General features: G+C 53.6%; 1 protein-coding gene across 1 annotated transcript in view; it reads left to right on the top strand.

Annotated features, from left to right (window-relative positions):
- LOC146772277 (uncharacterized) overlaps positions 1-16,589 on the top strand; it is a 136,355-nt gene that overhangs the window by 46,165 nt on the left and 73,601 nt on the right. The gene's annotated exons all lie outside the window — the stretch shown is intronic.

Here is a 16,589-nt window from a genome sequence, read left to right on the forward strand (position 1 = left end):
CGTTCTGCAGGGCACTTGGTCCAAGCCCTCCACAGTTCCTCCTGTGGATCGGAACGTGGCCCGGCGCCACCGCCCTGCTCCGGGCGACCCCAGTTTCCTGTCCCAACACCCCACCACCGAGAGCCTGGTTAGCCAGGCCTCCACTTCCCAATACTCCTTCCCGTCCGCTTCTCCGGATCGGGAATCCAAGAGGCTGGAACAGCCCGGAAAGAAACTGTTCTCTTCCCTGAGTTTGGGCCTGCGGTCTTTGAACACCGCTTGCCTCTTGGACCGTTTCTCCCACTCTCTGTGGGATGCGGTGGAGGACGTGCTGCCCCTGTGTCCGGAGGAGGCCCGGACACGTATCTCCCAGACACTTGCTGACGGACGAGTTGCAGTGCGACATGCCATACGGTGTGGACTTGACACCACGGACTCGCTGGGTAGGGCGATTTCCACCACGGTGGCGCTACGGCGCCACGCCTGGCTGCGATCCATGTCTTTTTCGGGGGATGTCCAGAGTACCCTCATGGATATGCCCTTTGATGGCGCTCGCCTTTTTGGTGAGAAGGCGGATAGTGCGCTGGCTCGTTTCAAGGACTCCCGGGCTACGGCCACGTCCTTGGGTCTCTCGGCCCCACGGCCGCAAACTTCCGCCTTTCGCCCCTTTCGTGGCCAAGGAAGGGGCGCCTCCTCACGTCCGCCTAGCCACCGGCCGCAGAACCAATCTGCACGCGGTCGCGGACGTGGGTTCCGCCATGGCAATACTAGAGGACAACGTGCCGGTCAGTCCACATCCACCCCGGCAGCATCCGCCTCAAAGCCCTCCTAGTCCGAGCTTTCAGGCCCATTCCACGCCAGTGGGCGTCAGAGTTCGCCATCACCTGCTCCACTGGCGCTCCATCACTTCGGACAGGTGGGTGCTGCAAATCGTCCGAAGGGGCTACTCCCTCCCCTTCGAGACGACCCCTCCAGCCATGCCACCGCAGTGCCACCGTATATCATAGGATCACTTGAATCTTCTGCGGGAGGAAGTTACGGCCCTCTTGGCCAAAGAGGCCGTTGAGCGCGTTCCTGGTCCAGAAGTAGGCCGTGGTTGCTATTCCCACTACTTTCTGGTTCCCAAGAAGGGCAAAGGGGGCCTACGCCCTATCTTGGACCTCAGGAGCGTCAACACCTTCCTCCGGAAGGAACGGTTCAAGATGCTAACTTTAGCTCAGGTTCTGGCTGCCCTCGACCCTGGAGACTGGATGGTAGCGTTGGACTTGCAGGATGCCTATTTTCACATCCCCGTTCTGCCGGCCCACCGGCGTTACCTGCGGTTCACGGTGGGTCAGGAGCACTTTCAGTTCACCGTGCTCCCCTTCGGCCTCACCAGTGCCCCTCGGGTGTTCACGAAAGTGATGGCGGTGGTCGCAGCACATCTGTGCAGATCAGGGGTGCCAGTCTTCCCCTATCTCGACGACTGGCTGTTGAAGGCGGGCTCGCCCCAGCAAGTCGTCTCCCACCTCCAGACTACGGCCGACCTGCTGCATTTGCTGGGGTTCTCCATCAACGTGCCGAAGTCACACTGAGACCCTCCCAGAAGCTCCTCTTCATCGGAGCGGTTCTCGATTCGGCGCAGTTCCGGGCTTATCCTCCGGAACAGCGGGTCCGGGATATTCAGGCTCCGATTCCCATCTTTCGGCCTCTATCCTGGGTTTCGTCAGGTTGGTGCTGCGGCTTCTGGGGCTGATGGCCTCCTGCATCCTGTTGGTGCATTACGCCAGGTGGCGAATGCGGGCTCTGCAGTGGGACCTGAAGTTTCAGTGGGCCCAGCATCGAGGCAACCTGTCCGACCATGTCTTGATCTCGGAGGGCACTGCGAACCAGTTGCAGTGGTGGCTCACAGACCGCAATTGGGTCAGCGGCAGATGCCTCTCCCTACCCCAACCGGAGCACGTAGTAGTGACGGATGCGTCCCTCCTGGGATGTGGGGGCCATATGGGAGAGGCGGAGATCAGAGGACTCTGGTCTCCGGCGGAGGCTCAACTCCATATCAACCTTTTGGAGCTGAGAGCGATCCGGCTTGCACTAAAAGCCTTCCTTCCCTCTGTCCGGGGAAGTGTCGTGCAGGTGTTCACGGACAACACCACCGCCATGTGGTATTGCAACAAACAGGGCGGGGTGGGGTCGTGGACCCTTTGTCAGGAGGCTCTGCGCCTCTGGACATGGCTGGAACACCAGGGCATCACCCTGGTGGTTCAACATCTGGCGGGCTCTCTGAACTTCAGAGCAGACGAACTCAGCCGCCGGTTCATGATGGATCACGAATGGCGTCTGAACTCGGACGTGGCGCAAGGTCTCTTTCTGCAGTGGGGAGAGCCTTAGTTAGATCTATTCGCCACCGAAGAGAACGCGCAATGTCAGCAGTTCTGCGCGTTGGAATTTCCAAGGCAACAGTCCCTCGGACGCTTTTAGTTAAATACTTTTGCAATATGCAATTGACTTTTGTAGGTAATAGTTACAGGTTGTTGCAATAGGCAACACAATTTCAAACACAATGATACATTGAGCTCAATGGGAACTTTAAGTTATATGCAATTAATTACTTTAAGGATTACTTTTCTAACTCCAGGACTGGATCCTAGATTCAGTCCTGGGACAGTTCTTGGAAACCAGTGAGTAAATTCGTATCTGAAAGAAACACGTTAGTTAGATTCCTCACCTTCGAATATCCCCAGGCGTCAGGCTGGATCCGGAAAGATTTTTGTAGCAATACCCCTTGCGCATCGCTAGGCGTCGTCTGCGGCTCCGCGTCCGTCGTTGGCGTCGTGCGCCGGAATGACGTCGTCGGAGTACTTAGACGCCGCCCTCATGCGCTGACGTCAGTTCTTCTTTTTTCCGCGCCAGACAGCGCCGATCCGGGTAGAGCTTACCCCTTTAGTCACTTTTTGACTTAAACTTTATGAGACTCTTTTGTCTACTCGACCATGAATGCGGAGTCGTGCCCCGATTGTCAGGCCTTGACCTCGAAGGCTAGGTGGGAGCCGTCCCGTAAGCTTCTCGAGCTTCGGCACTCTGCTCCGCGCTGCTCACGGTCCCGGTCCAGGAGGAGGTCCAAGGACCAGTCGCGGAGCCGCAGTCCCCATCATCGCTCGTCGGGCTCGAAGTCTTCGGGTAAGTCGAAGCGATCAAAGAAGTCCAAGAGGCGACACTGCTCTTCGGACTCCCCTCGCCGGTCGCGCGACTCGGCCGAGGGTCAGGGTGGTCCCACCCCCGCGGCTCCGTTGGAGCCGCAGGAGCCGCGTCCGTCTCCATACTCGCCGGTCCCTGGGACTGACGCGACTCCGGCGGAGGTCAGTGCCTTTCTCTCGGCCATGAGGGGCCTGGCTCCGCCGTCGATGCCTGCTGGCGCGCCTTCAGGCCCCGTGGGCTCGACTGGGCGACATCGCGTGCCGGCGGCTCCGCCCCCGGCGCCGTCGACGACTTCGGTCCCGACGTCGCAGGTCCCCGAGGGATCTAGGCCTGGATCTCTGTTGGCGCCGGTCGACCTCACGACGCCTCCTCCGCCGACACCGGTTCCACCTCCGGCGCCGTCTCCGGACGACGCCGTTCCCCGGTTTAGCCCCTGTCCGGACCTGGCGCCGCACCCGACGCCGATGGATGAGCGTTTCATCTACCGTCCGGCTCCTATCATTCCTCCTGTTTATCAGGAATCGGATGACGGGGGCGACTGGGAGTGGTCTGAGGACCCTATGGCCATCCAGGGCCAACTTTCACAGGACTGGGCAGACGAACTGGGGGATGCCAGTGGTCTGGACACTTCACCGGACGCTGGTTTCATCTCTCCTCCGACTGTGGCCTCGGAGGAAGGTGTAGCCTTCTCAGTGGTGCTGCGCAAGGCGGCCGAAGCCCTGGGGCTCGCGTTGCCTGCTGTGGCCGTGAGGACTAATATCCTCACAGAGGTGCTTCAACCGTCAGCAAGCTCCACAGAGCCTCTGCTGCAGTTAAATGAGGCCCTCATCGACGTTCTGCAGGGCACTTGGTCCAAGCCCTCCACAGTTCCTCCTGTGGATCGGAACGTGGCCCGGCGCCACCGCCCTGCTCCGGGCGACCCCAGTTTCCTGTCCCAACACCCCACCACCGAGAGCCTGGTTAGCCAGGCCTCCACTTCCCAATACTCCTTCCCGTCCGCTTCTCCGGATCGGGAATCCAAGAGGCTGGAACAGCCCGGAAAGAAACTGTTCTCTTCCCTGAGTTTGGGCCTGCGGTCTTTGAACACCGCTTGCCTCTTGGACCGTTTCTCCCACTCTCTGTGGGATGCGGTGGAGGACGTGCTGCCCCTGTGTCCGGAGGAGGCCCGGACACGTATCTCCCAGACACTTGCTGACGGGCGAGTTGCAATGCGACATGCCATACGGTGTGGACTTGACACCACGGACTCGCTGGGTAGGGCGATTTCCACCACGGTGGCGCTACGGCGCCACGCCTGGCTGCGATCCATGTCTTTTTCGGGGGATGTCCAGAGTACCCTCATGGATATGCCCTTTGATGGCGCTCGCCTTTTTGGTGAGAAGGCGGATAGTGCGCTGGCTCGTTTCAAGGACTCCCGGGCTACGGCCACGTCCTTGGGTCTCTCGGCCCCACGGCCGCAAACTTCCGCCTTTCGCCCCTTTCGTGGCCAAGGAAGGGGCGCCTCCTCACGTCCGCCTAGCCACCGGCCGCAGAACCAATCTGCACGCGGTCGCGGACGTGGGTTCCGCCATGGCAATACTAGAGGACAACGTGCCGGTCAGTCCACATCCACCCCGGCAGCATCCGCCTCAAAGCCCTCCTAGTCCGAGCTTTCAGGCCCATTCCACGCCAGTGGGCGTCAGAGTTCGCCATCACCTGCTCCACTGGCGCTCCATCACTTCGGACAGGTGGGTGCTGCAAATCGTCCGAAGGGGCTACTCCCTCCCCTTCGAGACGACCCCTCCAGCCATGCCACCGCAGTGCCACCGTATATCATAGGATCACTTGAATCTTCTGCGGGAGGAAGTTACGGCCCTCTTGGCCAAAGAGGCCGTTGAGCGCGTTCCTGGTCCAGAAGTAGGCCGTGGTTGCTATTCCCACTACTTTCTGGTTCCCAAGAAGGGCAAAGGGGGCCTACGCCCTATCTTGGACCTCAGGAGCGTCAACACCTTCCTCCGGAAGGAACGGTTCAAGATGCTAACTTTAGCTCAGGTTCTGGCTGCCCTCGACCCTGGAGACAGGATGGTAGCGTTGGACTTGCAGGATGCCTATTTTCACATCCCCGTTCTGCCGGCCCACCGGCGTTACCTGCGGTTCACGGTGGGTCAGGAGCACTTTCAGTTCACCGTGCTCCCCTTCGGCCTCACCAGTGCCCCTCGGGTGTTCACGAAAGTGATGGCGGTGGTCGCAGCACATCTGTGCAGATCAGGGGTGCCAGTCTTCCCCTATCTCGACGACTGGCTGTTGAAGGCGGGCTCGCCCCAGCAAGTCGTCTCCCACCTCCAGACTACGGCCGACCTGCTGCATTTGCTGGGGTTCTCCATCAACGTGCCGAAGTCACACTGAGACCCTCCCAGAAGCTCCTCTTCATCGGAGCGGTTCTCGATTCGGCGCAGTTCCGGGCTTATCCTCCGGAACAGCGGGTCCGGGATATTCAGGCTCCGATTCCCATCTTTCGGCCTCTATCCTGGGTTTCGTCAGGTTGGTGCTGCGGCTTCTGGGGCTGATGGCCTCCTGCATCCTGTTGGTGCATTACGCCAGGTGGCGAATGCGGGCTCTGCAGTGGGACCTGAAGTTTCAGTGGGCCCAGCATCGAGGCAACCTGTCCGACCATGTCTTGATCTCGGAGGGCACTGCGAACCAGTTGCAGTGGTGGCTCACAGACCGCAATTGGGTCAGCGGCAGATGCCTCTCCCTACCCCAACCGGAGCACGTAGTAGTGACGGATGCGTCCCTCCTGGGATGTGGGGGCCATATGGGAGAGGCGGAGATCAGAGGACTCTGGTCTCCGGCGGAGGCTCAACTCCATATCAACCTTTTGGAGCTGAGAGCGATCCGGCTTGCACTAAAAGCCTTCCTTCCCTCTGTCCGGGGAAGTGTCGTGCAGGTGTTCACGGACAACACCACCGCCATGTGGTATTGCAACAAACAGGGCGGGGTGGGGTCGTGGACCCTTTGTCAGGAGGCTCTGCGCCTCTGGACATGGCTGGAACACCAGGGCATCACCCTGGTGGTTCAACATCTGGCGGGCTCTCTGAACTTCAGAGCAGACGAACTCAGCCGCCGGTTCATGATGGATCACGAATGGCGTCTGAACTCGGACGTGGCGCAAGGTCTCTTTCTGCAGTGGGGAGAGCCTTAGTTAGATCTATTCGCCACCGAAGAGAACGCGCAATGTCAGCAGTTCTGCGCGTTGGAATTTCCAAGGCAACAGTCCCTCGGACGCTTTTTGTCGCGAGTGGAGTTGCGGTCTGTTGTACGCCTTTCTACCTATACCACTTCTGCCCAGAGTGCTGAAGAAGATCAGGCGCGACCGGGCCCAAGTCATCTTAGTGGCTCCGGATTGGGAACAAAGGTTCTGGTATCCCGAGCTACTCAGTATGTCAATCGATCCCCCGATACGACTGCTTCTTCAGGAGGACCTTCTGTCGCAGCAGCAGGGGACGGTCCTCCACCCGAACCTATCCAGCCTCCACCTCCATGCGTGGAGATTGAGCGGCGGCAGTTGATGCCATTTGACTTGCCTCCTGAAGTCTGTGATGTCATTCTGGCAGCCAGGCGTCCATCCACAAAGACGGTATACGCCTGCCGGTGGAACAAATTTGTGGCCTGGTGCACAGCAAAGGCTGTGGATCCCCTTTCGGCCCATCTTTCTGAGGTTCTCCTCTTTCTTCTTTCTTTGGCCCAGCAAAGCTCTGCTTTGGGCACCTTGAAAGGTTATCTTGCTGCAATCTTTGCCTTCTTACGGCTTCCTGACTAGCCTTCTCTTTTCAAGTCCCCTGTTTCACGTTTTCTCAAAGGCATTACTCACATTTTGAGCCTCTTCACAATTGTCCCATTCGTCTTCTGACCCTGAAAACTGCTTTCCTGGTAGCTATCACCTCGGCTAGACGGGTGAGTGAGCTCCAGGCTCTGTCATCTAAGCCTCCCTTTCTTTCTGTTCATCCGGACAAGGTTGTCCTCCGGACTCGTCCTTCTTTTCTACCAAAAGTGGTCACCCCCTTTCACATCGGGCAATCTGTCACGTTGCCCACCTTCTTTCCGCCTCCGCATCCTTCAAAAGAGGAAGAGAGGCTCCACCGTCTGGACCCAAAACGGGCGCTGTCCTTTTATTTGGACCGCACCAAACAGTTCCGGGTGGACGACCAACTTTTTGTTGGATACGTAGGAGCTAAGAAGGGGAAAGCGGTACACAAACGGACCATCTCACGGTGGGTCGTGTTGTGTATTAAACTTTGTTACTCATTGGCAAAAAAGGACCCTCCTGTTGGGTTGAGGGCCCATTCCACCCGGGCCACAGCGGCTACTACTGCCCTGGGCCGGGGAGTTCCCTTGCAGGACATCTGTCAGGCGGCGACGTGGGCTTCACTGCACACGTTTGCCAAGCACCATTGCCTGGACAGCCAAGTCCGGAGAGATGGCTACTTTGGCCGTTCTGTTCTCCAGGACTTTCTGGTGTGATCTTGGTTCGCAGACCCACCACCGAGGTTGGTATTGCTGGGGTATCTATTCTAAGGTGAGGAATCTAACTAACATGTTTCTTTCAGATGAACAAGTTACTTACCTTCGGTAACGATGTATCAGTAAGAAACATTAGTTAGTTAGATTCCTTACCGACCCACCCATCCTCCCCGTTCTGCGAACTGACATCTAGGGTTAAGGCTATCCTTTTCAGGGCCCTAGATTTTTTGGCACCAGTGTCGGTCTCTTGCATGGCTCTGCATTCCTGGCGCGGAAAGCTATGTACAAGAACTGACGTCAGCGTGCGAGGGCGGCGTCTAAGTACTCCGACGTCATTCCGGCGCACGACGCCAACAACACGCGGAGCCGCAGACGACGCCTAGCGACGCGCAAGGGGTATTGCTACAAAAATCTTTCCGGATCCAGCCTGACGCCTGGGGATATTCTAAGGTGAGGAATCTAACTAACTAATGTTTCTTACAGATACATCGTTACCGAAGGCAAGTAACTTGTTCTTTAGTTACTGTTGTGATTTTTAAGCAATATTTTGCTATTTTAAAAGTTGACACTTAGAAACTTTTTTTTTATTTATTTTTTTAAGCAATTTTATTGATGATAAACAACAACCTTCCAGGCATTACAGAATCAGCAGTGGCAAAGCAAAAATAATTTCGAATTGACAGTATATCAATTATACAGAGTAGGAGGATTCTTAACACCTTGCTTAGTGCTGTATTGAGTCTTCTTGGCGGTGGATAACATCTGAACAGTTTACAAAAACCCCTGGGAATATGTGTAAACCCTCCACGTTGCAGAGCTCTAACGGAATACACCAGGTGATACCATTTTCTCCTATCCCATCCTGTAGAGCCAGTAGTGTCCTCCTCTCCCTCCTCAACTCCACTGTATGAGAGATGCATATATCTCCCCTAGAAACTTTTTCTAATCAAATTACCAATGTTATCCTATGGAAGGAAATTCACTTAGCAGGTAAGTGGGGTTTTGGTTACTTTATCTAGGTCAGTGTTGGATCCTAGATCCAGCACTAGTGTATCACATGTAAGCAGTTGAGAAACTGCGTTTAAGTTACACAGGCGATTTTTAAGGAATATTTATAAGTTTGCAAAATCGACACTTAGAAGAAATTTCACAGAAAAACAGTCAATGGTTTCCTATGGGAGAAAATTCAAGTTACGGGTAAAATATGTTCTCGTTGCTTTTGTAATCCAGTGCTGGGCTCCTAGGCTCAGAACTGGGGCATCTATCTAAGACAGGTAAGTAATTACGTTTTCACAGTTGGTACAATTTTTAAAGAAGATTTGTAGTTTGCAAAAATTGACACAGAAGAAATTTCACAGAAAAATAGTCAATGGTTTCCTATGGAAGAAAATTGAGTTAGTGGTAAGTACGGTCGTAAGTACTTTTCAGGGTCAGTGCTGGGCACCAATATCCAGCACTGGGATCTCTCCTAATAGCAGGTAAGTATTTCCGTTTTCGTTACTCGGTTGATTGTAGGTGAATATTTTAAAGTTTAGAAACTCCACACTTCAGTCAATGTTAGCCTATGGAAGAAAAGTGAGTTATCTGCTTTTGGATAAGTACTCGACTGGCAGAGTTAAGGTTCTGGGCATAGACTCCGGGGTCTCCCAGGGTCAGGTAAGTACAGTTGTTGAACTCTCAGCGGCACAGGGGCAGCCGTGTGCAGAGTGAGTTAGGCCCAATGTTATCCAATGGAAGGCAGGGGTCCTTGGTTGGTGGCTGCTGACTAGCAGGCTACGCGGCTGTGGGAGCTGGGCTCCTGGTCACTTGCTATGGGGAAATGGGGAAGTAGATAGGAGTAGAGGTTACACTGCCAGGGTGTGAGAAAGTGCCATCTTTCTTGCATGGTATGCCCCCACTTTTTGCTAAATTGCTGAATGTACTTCGATTGAGTGTACCCTGGGTTCCTGCCAATCAGGTGCCCAGGGCCTATGTTCCTTCCTTAAACCACACAAACTCCAAATTGGCAAATCCTAGCCACATGTCAGCCCCTAGTAAATGGTACCCTAGGTACCCAGGGCCTTGTGGCCAGGGAAGGCCTCTAAGGGCTGCAGCACTCATTGTGCCACCCTCAGAGGCCCTGTACCCTTACACACACACTGCCCTTGCAGGCTGAGTGTCTGGGTGCAGGACAAAACAAAGAGTCGACATGGCACACATCACTGTGTACCATGCCCATCACCTACACTGCCAAGGCATATGTCAGCCACCCCTCTAGCTGGGTGCATTACGCCCATGGTGTGGGCACAGGAGCAGGAGCCCTGTGCCCCTACAGTACCCGGGTCCATTCCTGGGCACTAAGTGCAGTGCTGTCATTTAAGAGTACATGGTGCTGAGAGCTTGTCAAACACGAGCTCCACAGCACCATATTGGCAACACTGAAGCCTGGGAAGTTTGGTATCAAACTTCTCAGCACATTAAACCCACACTGATGCCAGTGTAGGATTTAATGTACTAAGCACCCCAGAGGGCATCTTAGAGATGCCCCCTTACAGCTAACTTACAATCCACGTCTGCTCTGAGGCTGCCCAGGCTGCCACACAGCAGACACGTTGCTGGACCCTTGGGTGGGAGAGCCCCTGCTCTCCCGGGCCTGCAACAATGCACATCCTGGGTGAGGTGAGAAATCTCCTCCCCCAGGATGAGCAAAGGGAAGCTTCAAAGGCAGGCCGCCATTTGGAGTTTCCCCAGGCCTCTGCAACCCCCCACTCTGGCGGGAAGCTTGGCCGGAAACCCCATACAAGGACAGGGGATGTGCCAGCCTGCCCACCCCACCCCACCCCTCAGGTGGGGGAGGCGTGGTGAAGCACATCTCCGGGCTCTCGCCATCTTGAAGATGGGAGGCCCTACCCTATCAGGACTAGGCTACTGCCCCCCTCCCACAGGAGAGAGGCAGGATAGGGGGTGTACCCACCCCAGGACAAGGACCCATTGGTCCCTGGCCTTCGCCTACCTGTAACGCCCTTAAATCTAGTATTTAGGGGCACCCTGAACCTTCCTTCCTGAGATTCCAGATAGAAAATTACAAGAAGAGCAAGAAGAACAAAGACCTGCCCTGCAGCTGCTAAAAAGAGAAGAAGACACCAACTGCTTAGGCCCCAGCCCTACCGGCCTGTCGACTCTCGAACCTGCACCAGCGCGGCATCTCTCGTGGCCAGCAACCTCACCAACCCCGGAGGACCTGGCTACCTTTTGGCTCTAAGCCCCTGGGACTCCCATGAGTAGAGGCTCTACTCAAGAAACCTATTTTTAACCCCTGGCAGCAGCCCGGAACCGCGGACCCAACACACTCTGCACCAGCCAAGCCTGGCCAGTGCCGGAGTGGACAAAGACCCTGAGGACGACCCCACGGCGACTGTGACCCCGAGTCCGGCACCCAAGGATCCCCCTCGACATCCCGGAAGAAGCCTGCAGCCTCAGAACCAAGTGCCACCCCAACCGCGATCAACCAGAGGGTAAGATTCCCGACGTCAAAAGGCACCCCTGCACCCGGCGCCCTGCGGCCCCCTGTGCCCAATCCCGGGGTACCCACCTAACCTACAACTACCCAACTTACCTCTCGAAGTGGTGGTGGCACCTGAAACATCCTCGTCCCCGAGCCTGCAGCCTTTTTCCAAACCGGAACATTCCCATTGATTTCCATTGAGCGCCCGAAGGCTCAAAAGCACCCTGCACCCAGCCGCCCGAGTGGCCCTGGCAGTGCCCTCTCTACACTAACCTACTTCCCCACTTGCCCTGAGTAAGTGACCAGGAGCCCAGCTCCCACAGCAGCGTGGCTTGCCAGACAGCAGCCACCAACCAAGGCCCCCCTATCCCTCATAGGATAACATTGGGCCTAACTCTCTCTGCACCCGGCCGTCCTGAAACCGCTGAGGGTGAACCCACTGTACCTACCTGACACTGGGGGACCCCTGAGTCCATGCCCGGAATTTCAACTCTGCCAGTCGAGTACTTACCCTTAAACCGCTAACTTCATTTTCCTCATAGGGTAACATTGACTGGCTTTTTCTTCAAAAATCTTCTAAGTGTGAACTTTTCAAAACTGCAAAAATTCACCAAAAATCAGCCAAGTGACAAAAACGAATTTACTCACCTGCTCCTAGGTGAGCTCCCAGTGCTGGATCTTGGTGCCCAGCCCTGACCCTGAAAAGTGTTCACAACTATACTTACCTCTAACTCATTTTTCTCCCATAGGAAACCATTGTCTGCTTTTCTGTGAAATTTCTTCTAAGTGTCTATTTTTGCAAATTTGAAATATTCTTTTAAAATCATACCATTTCTGCAAACGAAATTACTTACCTGTTTTTGATAAGGACCCCAGTCCTGGATTACCAAAGTAACGATAAAGTTCTCTACCTGCAATTTGAATTTCTTGCCATAGAGATCCATTGAATGTTTTCTTTGAAATATTTTCTAAGTTCTAACTTTTGAAATAGCTAAATATTATTTAAAAATCATTACAGTTATTAAGTCGACTTTCATCACTTGATTCTGAATACTGACCCAAGGCTGGTTCTAGGAGCCAGACCTGGAATTCCAAAAGTAATCTGAAAAGTAATTTATTACAAATAACCTGAATTTACCATTGAGCTCAATGCATTGTTATGTTTAGGAAATAGGATTGTTTATTGCAACCAACTGTGACTGTTTACACAAATTTATTGCTTAAGACACAAGTATTTATATTCAACCTCTCATTCTGAGAAAGTATATTTTTACCCCCTTTGTGGTTCTAAAAATAAAACAAGCATATAATTTATATATATAAACCATTGGCCTAGAGTTCAGTTATTGAGTGTGTGAAACCATTTGCTGACTGAGTGTGTACAATAAATGCTTTACACTGTCCTCTGGTACTGCCTTACTGCTCGACCAAGCTACCACTTTTGAGAGTAAGGTCATACCTAACTTTGACCTCTATCAGCCTCTGGGGGACTGTGGACTCTGTACACCCTGTACCTATTAGGGAACAGTATATACAGAGCCACTTTCTCACACAGGGCCACTCGGGCGGCTGGATGCAGGGTGCTTTTGAGCCTTTGGGCGCTCAATGGATTGCTATGGAATAGCTCAAGGACGAACAAGGGCTCCAAGCTCGGGGACGAAGGTTCTTCAGGTGCCACCACCACTTCGAGAGTTAAGTTGGGTAGTTGGAGGATAGGTAGGTACCCAGGAGTCCGGCACAGGGGGCCGCAGGGTGCCTGGTGCAAGGGTGCCTTTTGGTGTCGGGCAATCTTACCCTCTGTTAATCGTGGTTGGGGGGTCCCTGGTTCTGAGGCTGCAGGCGTCGTCAGGAGCGTCAAGGTGGGTCTTTGGGTGCCGGATTCGGGGTCACAGTCGCCGGGGGGAACGTCCTCGAGGTCTTTGTCCACTCCTGCACAGGCCAGGCTTGGCGGGTTCAGTGTGTGCAGGGTTTGCGGTTCCGGGCTGATGCCAGGAATTAGATACTTGCTTTGAGCAGAGCCACTCCTCTTGGGAATCCCAGGTGCTCAGAGTCGCAATGTAGCCAGGTCCTCAGGGGTTTGTGAGGTTGCTGGCCACAGGAGATGCCGAGTTTTAGCAGGGGCAAGTTCGAGGGTCGACAGACCGGTAGGGCTGGGGCCAAAGCAGTTGGTGTCTTCCTCTTCTTAGCAGCTGCACGGCAGGTCTTCTATCTTCTTGATCTTCTTTGCTGTTTTATGATCTGGAATCTGAGGAAGGAAGGTTCAGGGTGCCCCTAACTACTAAATTTAGGGGCGTTACAGGTAGGTAAAGGGCAGGGACCACTGGGTCCCTGTCCTACGGTGGGTACACCCCCCTATCCTGCCACTCTACTGTGGGAGGGTGGCAGTGGCCTACTCCTGATTGAATAGGGCTCCCCATCTTCAAGATGGCGAGGGCCCGGAGATGTGCTTCACCTCGCCTCCCCCACCTGGGGGGTGGGGATGGCAGAGGCTGGCACATCCCCTGTCCTTATTTGGGGTTTCCGGACAGTCTTCCTGCCAGAGTGGGAGTCAGAACCGGTGGGGGCCAGTTGCTGAGTACAGCAAGTGGCCTGGAGAAGCTCACAAAGGCGGCATGCCTTTGAAGCTTCCCCCTGCCCATCCTGGGGGAGGAGACCTAGCACCTCGCCCAGGATGTGCATTGTTGCAGGCCCAGGAGAGCGGGGGTTCTCCACCCTGGGGTCCAGCAACATGTCTGCTGTGTGGCAGCCTAGGCAGCCTTTCAGACAAGACGTGGATTGTAGGTTAGGTTTCAGGGGGCATTTCTAAGATGCCCTCTGTAGTGCTTTGTACATTAAATCCCACACTGGCATCAGTGTGGGTTTAATGTGCTGAGAAGTTTGATACCAAACGCCTGTCTTCAGTGTTGCCATTCTGGTGCTGTGGAGTTCGTGTTTGACGAGCTCCCAGCACCATATACTCTTAAATGGCAGCACTGCACTTACAGTGCCTAGGAATGGACCTGGGTACTGTCGGGGCACAGGGCTCATGCTACTGTGCCCACACCACTGGCATAGGGCACCCAGCTAGAGGGGTGGCTGATGTATGCCAGGGCAGTGTAGGTTGTGGGCATGGCACACTGGGATGTGTGCCATGTCGACTCTCTGTTTTGTCTTGTACCCAGACACTCAGCCTGCAAGGGCAGTGTGTTTGTGTTAGGGTACAGGGCCTCTAAGGATGGCACAATAAGTGCTGCAGCCCTTAGAGGCCCTTCCTGGTCACAAGGCCCTGGGTACCTAGGGTACCATTTACCAGGGGCTGACATGTGGCCAGGGCTTGCCAATTTGGGTTTTAGGGAAGGAACATAGGCCCTGGGCACCTGATTGTCAGGAGTCCAGGGCACACTCAGCCAAAGTACATTCAGCAAAAAGTGGGGGCATACCATGCAAGAAAGATGCCACTTTCTCAGACCTGTAACACCCCTAAATCTAGTATTTAGTGGCACATCTGAACCTTGCCTCCTCAGATAAGAACTGACCAAGAAGAAAAGAAGAAGGACCGAAGAGCTGTGCTGAAGCTAATAACAGGACGCCCACTGACCTGGCCCCAGCCCTACCGGCCTGTCCCCACCTCGAACTTGCAGAAGCGAAATCCCGGTGTGTCCTGCTGCCAGCAACCTCAAGAACCCTGAGGACCTGCCCTGCCTTCCACAGAAAAGACTGTCTCCCGTGAGCACCGGATTTCCTCACCAAGAGACTGTGGCTCCGGCCAAATCCGCGAGTCTGCACCCGATACACACGGCCCGCGTTCGAGTGACCCAACACCACGAGGAGTACTTCCCGGAGATCCTGACATGAGATCTGGCGATCTCTGACCTGCCTCGACTCCCAGCTAATCCTTCAACCTCTTTCTGGAGGATGCCCCCGACCGGAGCTGGTAAGAAAACCCGACGCCTAAAGACCTCCCACGGACTAGAAGTCCCATGGCTTTGGGTGGCCCAACCGACGGTGTCCCAGCAGCCACCAACCGGAGGCCCCCTATCCTCCATTGGATAACATTGGGCCTCAGCATTCTGCACCCCGCTGCCCCAGTGCCGCTGAGGGTGCTTTGAGAGTGCATCCTTGACCCTGGGGGAACCCTTGTTCTAACCCCAGAAACGCAACCTTAAAGACCACGGACTTACCTGTTAACCTATTAACTTCATTTCTCTCCATAAGAATACATTGACTGTTTTTCCTTGGAAAAAAAGTGTGGCGTTGTATGAAAACCTGAAAAACTACAACTGTACAAAACTGATTTTACTTACCTTTGCTCTAGGAAATGTCCCAGTGTGACATCTAGGCATATCATACGGAGTAGAAAAAGTGACTTAAAAGTAATCTGAAAAGTAATGTCAACATTTCAACTTACCTTTATTTCAATCAATTACATTTGAACCTGCATTCACTTGTAAAAACATTGCATAAGATTTTGCAAAGCATTTATTTCACTTACATGTGCCTGGCTTGGCTCTAGAAATAAGATAACTTAAAATTTTTATACAAAACAAATTGGCCAGAGTTTAGTCTTTGAGCGTGTGGCATCATTTGCTGACTGAGTGTGTGCAACAAATGCTGATAGCTACCCTCTGATAAAGCCTTTCTGTTCACCTACACTGCCACAAATGGATAGTAAGGTGTTATCTACCTTTACCTTTCCATAGCTTTGGGGTTCCACTGGACTCTGTGCACACTATACCTCATTTTGGTATTGTATATACAGAGCCAGCTTCCTACACCAGGCAAAAAGTGAGTGGGTTGGGGTTGGGGAGGGGGGGGGGGGAGGTCTTGCAACAAGAGCCCAGCTCTCTACATTGGGCAACAGTGAATTCAAACTTTTTAAAAGATCTATGTGCACCATTTCCTTTTCGGGCAGTTTTGTTCCATTTTATTAATGTAACATCTAAGGGATCAGATAAGGGCACCAGAATTCTTGACAAGCCTATTTATCTTTTGATGACTTTAAAGGAAGAACAAGGCTGTTTAAATGTTGAAGGAGAAAGACTCTTTCCACTCCCCAAACATTTTTGATCTGCCATGAAAAGCATTTCTTCTTGTATTGCCAATTATTGGTACCCAGTGTGGATGTATAAACAACCACAAATCCATCCTTCCTGTTCTAAACCCTCCCTGCCAAACATTGAACTAGAACTCTTTTGCTCTACATTGCTTTTTTTGCTCTATAAAATGTCATTTAAGTCCTTTTTTTTTGTTACCTCCCTGACCACAGAGTGGCAGGGTCATTCCTGAGTTTTTATTGTTGAGATGGGGACTTATTGTGCCCACTCTGAAATACATCCATTAATCCAGAGAAAGCAACCTCATGTAATACTTTACTCCCCTGCTTCCCTTAATGCAGAGAGAGCAACCTCTTTACAAGCTCACCTCCCACTTTATCCCCCTGCATCCCTTAACGCAGAGAGAGCAACCTCTT

The sequence above is a fragment of the Triturus cristatus genome, chromosome 12, assembly GCF_964204655.1.
Source record: "Triturus cristatus chromosome 12, aTriCri1.1, whole genome shotgun sequence".
NCBI lineage: Eukaryota > Metazoa > Chordata > Amphibia > Caudata > Salamandridae > Triturus > Triturus cristatus.